Below are 5,385 nucleotides of genomic sequence, written 5' to 3' on the forward strand. Positions count from 1 at the left end.
TCTAAGGCAAGGCCAAGTTACTACACTTCACACTTTCTAAAGAATAATATTGATTGTCACCCTTCTTTGGTTTTGGATGCAAGATACATTATTGCACTTGAGACTAACAGCTTGATGCACTTCACAGATTATGTAAAAGGACTCCATTTTTGAGTGGAAATAAAAGGAATAGATGGCTTTCTGGAAAGTCCTGGCTGTCATGTAGATGCTTACAAATATAACTTAACTACTACACAGATCTTGTGGTGCTAGATGAATCTGTGGTAGATAAGGTGGTCTTTGTTTTTTTGTTTGTTTTTTGTTTTTGTTTTTGTTTTTGCTTTAGAGATATGGTCTCACTATGTCGCCAAAGCCGGAGTGCAGGGACTATTCACAGGTGCAATCATCACAGCACAATACAGCCTCAAACTCCTAGTCTCAAAGAATCCTCCTGCCTCAGCCTCCCAAATAGCTGGGACCATAAGCACATGCTGCTGCACCTACTCAAGACTGTCTTTCCCCTCAACTGACACTTGTAACCTCATAGAAGATACTTTATGATCAACTGTTAGAGGAGAAAAAAGTAAACCAAGTCTGATTCATGCATCATGTATTCATGTGTTCATGTATGGATCAATTCATTGTGTTTGTACAAGCTGAAAACCAACTTCTGGTACACTAAACGTTCACACATTTGTGCCCTGAGAGGAATGCTGTCAGGGTAAATCCCCCCAGTGTGCAGCAATGGCCATTCCTGAGTGCTAGATATGTCGGGAGGAGAGACAGTGTAGAGCCATGCTATAATACTATCCCTCAAAATAATCAACTGGAACATATGTGACAATTTGATTAGGTCAAACACCATCCACCTAAAACATATTTTAAATAGTCTTTACTGGGACTCAAGCATATTGCAATGTGGATTTGTTTTTCTGGCTCACAGTGTCTTTACTAGCATGGCTATTGAAATGCCCACAGTCTCTGATTTACTGACATACAATTGCACATGACATTGTCTCTGACCAAGTGATTCACTGTGTGGCCAAAAAGATGTGAAAATTGGCACGTGACAATGGAAAGTACTGGTTATACCACATACTGAACTATCCAAAATCTGCTAATCTTGCAGTCCAGGAAACTAACCCCATAATACCTCATATAAAGTGTCAATTTGGAGAGAAATCCTGTGGAATTGGTGCACTGTTAGCATTAAGTGTGTATTATAGACAAATGATGTTTTGTGCTCAAAGGGAAAAACACATGTATCCAGAAATCATGGGTGAGTGAACACTGCAGTGGGCCACTCACCATCACTCGCAATGTTTGTGCTTTCTGCTTTTGAAACTCAAAGTTCTATCAGTCCAGAGATCTTCATTCCAGTGAGGGACGATTCCACCCAAGTTACAGTAGGCATTTCACTAAATTTAAGCTCCTCTGCTGTTAGGTTATTTTGTTATCCTCATGTCAGAAAAGCAGCAAGGAAAGAGGAACTATGTTGCTCATATTGTAATTAACCTTGTTCATCATGAAGATGAATGAGGCCAATTGGTTTGTGCATTAGGGCCAATCATAGTATGCCATGGCCCATTTCAGCCCTAAATAGGAAATTACAACAACCATGGCCTAAATAAAATTATGAAAACCAGTATATTATGCAACAAAGTAAGCCACTTAGACAAGAAGTGCTGGTTGAGGGCAAGGGAAATCTAAAATGGGTGATAGAGGGAGGAAAAAATAAATATAGCCTTGGCACCAACTATAACAGCAGGGCTTTTGTGCATCTCATTAACCTCTCCTTTTATATTTTTCCACTGAATTATGATGAATCACCACCTTGAAAAAAAAAAAAAACAAAGTTTGGTTGGAATACACTTAATGTAAAGTATAATGGGATGTCACAAGTGCAAGGGATTCCTGAAGCAGATATATGAAATTCTCAACCCCAGGTCACTTCACCTCTCCTGTACTGCTGCTCTGCTTCTAATTACGAGCACCTGTGACTCTCCTGAGGCCTGTCCTCAAGCTGCTTTTTCCCCATGCATAAACTGTTGGAGCTTCCTAGGAGTTTACATCTTCCAGGTGTGGCCTTCACTAGATGACTGATTACTATAGCAGTATAAAAGCTTATTTCCTTGAGTATGAAAAAAAAAATGGATCTTAATTTACATTCCAGACTTCCCCTGCAAAGTCAGGCTGAAGCTATACTCCATGGAACTTTTATTAAAATCACCCCCATGCTGGGCTTTGTCCCCTTGCCTGTCCTGCTTTCTTCACGACCTTACTGGTTTCCTACTTGCACATAAATTCTTCTCAAGATGTGTCTCCAGTAAGTGCACCCTAAGATTACTTCTTACAATGTGCACAGTTATGGAGATACAATTTCGAACAAGACAGACATGATCCTTCTTCTACTAGAGCTCATTTCATAATAGGTCTTAGCAGCTAATTATGGATTTTAGTAATTTTAATGCAGGTCAGAAACAGCCAATTGCAGTGACTAATCACTGGGGCATTTTTAGATTAAATGATCAAAATCTGACAGTCTCATCTCTGTCTATTCCTCTGCCACCAAGGTGCAGACTGTTGCTTTATTCCCTTCTAGCACAAAGCAGTGAGTGTGAACTTGGAGCACCAAGAAGTGCAGAGTTCCTTTTAAATAACTATTCTTTCATTCTTAGTGGAATGCACGTAGTAATTCTCTGAACATAAATTATAATTACTCTCTACCCAGAAACACTTCACGATCTCTCACCTAAGACCACTGGAGGCAGACTCTTATGATTTAGAAATTGTAGCCACATACAAGGAATATAACATATCAAATTAACTTTTCATATCAAATTAACATAAATTTGATATGACAACAAGTAATCGCCAATCCAGTAAAAAAACTTTAAACAATGACAGAAAAGTGACATTGCTTATCAACATGACAAAATGAAAAGACCAAGGAAACTCCATTACAACAAAATACCCTAGCAGGGTGGGAAAACATACAGCAGGAAAAAAAAAAAAAAAAAAAACAATTTGAAAAAGAAAACATAGCTATATCAATATAAAGTACTTATACCATTTTATTAGAAACAATAGAGGAATTACTGTGCTGTGCCACAAGAATGATTAAGCAAGCAATCAAGAAGATATTATATAAATAAACTTGTAAGTCTGAAGAAACAGTCACAAAATGTATAAAGTGGAAAGGTAATTATATAGTTAATCACGGTATAGTTTCTTACCCAAAAAAGAATATAAAACAAACTAGATTTTACAACACACACACACATACACACACAAATACACGCAGACACATACAAATATAATTATTTCATTATAAAATATGAAAAAACTTTCAATTATTTGAATGAAAATGTATAAAAACTATATTCTTAATTTAAGGATATCAAATAAATTTTTAAGCAACACACCAACAGCAAATCTACATAGACAAAACATTTAAGTTTAATATTATTTAAAATTACACATAGTAATCTGTACATCAGAAACAAATAGAACAGATGAAAATGTAGCTATAGATGGGGCGCTATAAGGGACTTGTCCCTGGGTATCCTTAAGGGATTGGTTGTAGGGCTCCCACAGATACCAAAACTCATGGATGCTCAAGTCCCTGACATAAAATGACATCATATTTGCATGAAACTTACACACATTCTCCCGTATATTTTAAATCATCTCTAGATCATTTATGATACTTAATACGATGTAAATGTTATGAAAATAGTTGTATTTTTTGTAGAACGATAAAAAGAAAAAAGAAGCCTGTGCGTGTTCAGTACAGACGAAACTATCCATTAAAAAAATATTTTCTGGTCATCGGGAAAGCCTGAGTCCTGTACTCTCGCTCTCCTCCCTGAGAAGCATGAGTTTCACCACTCGCTCCACCTTCTCCACCAACTACTAGTCCCTGAACTCTGTCTAGGCGCCCAGCAAGGTGCCGGTCAGCAGTGGGGCCAGCATCTACGCAGGTCCTGGGGGCTCTGGTTCCCAGATCTTCGTATCCCGCTCCACCAGCTTCCAGGGCGGCATGGGACCCCGGGGCCTGGCAGTGGAGATGGCCGTGGGTCTGGCAGGAGTGGGAGGCATCCAGAACGAGAAGGGGACCATGCAAAGCCTGAAGGATTGCGTGGCCTCCTATCTGGACAGAGGGAGGAGCATGGAGACCACGAACCGGAAGCTGGAGAGCAAAATACAGGAGCACCAGGAGAAGAAGGGACCCCAAGTCAGAGACTGGAACCATTACGTCAAGACCATCGAAGACCTGAGGGCTCAGATCTTCACAAATACCGTGGACACTCCCCACATCATTTTGCAGATCGACAATGCCCGTCTTCCTGCTGATGACTTTAGAGCCAAGTATGAGACAGAGCTGGCCATGCACCAGTCTGTGCAGAGTGACATACATGGGCTCCGCAAGGTCACTGATGACACAAATGTCACTCAGCTCCAGCTGGAGACAGAGATCAAGGCTCTCAGGGAGGCGGTGATCTTCATGAAGAAGAACCATGAAGGGGAAGTAAAACATTTACAAGCCCGGATTGCCAGCTCTGGGTTGACTGTGGAGGTAGATGCCCCCAAATCTCAGGACCTCGCCAAGATCATGGCAGACATCGGGGCCCAATGTGATGAGCTGGCTTGGGAGAAACGAGAGGAGCTGGACAAGCACTAGATTGAGGAGAGCACCACAGTGGTCACCACGCAGTCCATAGAGGTTGGAGCTGCTAAGATGATGCTCATGGATCTGAGACATACAGTCCAGTCCTTGGAGATCGACCTGGACTCCATGAGAAATCTGAAGGCCAGCTTGGAGAACAGCCTTAGGGAGCTGGAGGCCTGCTACATCCTGCAGATGGAGCTGCTCAATGGGATCCTGCAGCACCTGGGAGTCAGAGCTGGCACAGACCCAGGTGGAAGGACAGCGCCAGGCCCAGGAGTAAGAGGCCCTGCTGAACATCAAGGCCAAGCTGGAGGCTGAGATCACCATCTATCCCTGCCCACTGGAAGATGGCGAGGAGTTCAATCTTGGTGATGCCCTGGACAGCAGCAACTCCATGCAAACAATCCAAAAGACAACCACCTGCCAGATAGTGAATGGTAAAGTAGTGTCTGAGACCAACGGCATCAAAGTTCCGAGACATTAAGCAACCAGAAGCAGGGTACCCTTTGGGGAGCAGGAGGCCAATAAAAAGTTCAGAGGAAAAAAAAAATTCTATCTGCTGTAGGTTGAATCTGGGAATGTAGAAGATAACTATCACTGACGGAGAGGGCCGACTGTATTTCCAAAGCCTGTGCAAGTAGCACAAAGAAACTCATTAGATCACTAAGAGCTTAAAAAAATACATAACAAACATGGGACTAATATGCTGAGACACTTAGCAGAAGAGAAAAAGA

At 41.4% G+C, this 5,385-nt stretch overlaps 1 pseudogene; it reads left to right on the forward strand.

The window, feature by feature from the left end:
• The first annotated feature begins 4,099 nt into the window (after nucleotides 1-4,099).
• On the forward strand, nucleotides 4,100-4,931 carry LOC102128450 (keratin, type I cytoskeletal 18 pseudogene; annotated as a pseudogene).
• Nucleotides 4,932-5,385: the final 454 nt, after the last annotated feature.

Source organism: Macaca fascicularis, chromosome 5, assembly GCF_037993035.2.
Source record: "Macaca fascicularis isolate 582-1 chromosome 5, T2T-MFA8v1.1".
Taxonomy (NCBI): Eukaryota; Metazoa; Chordata; class Mammalia; order Primates; family Cercopithecidae; genus Macaca; species Macaca fascicularis.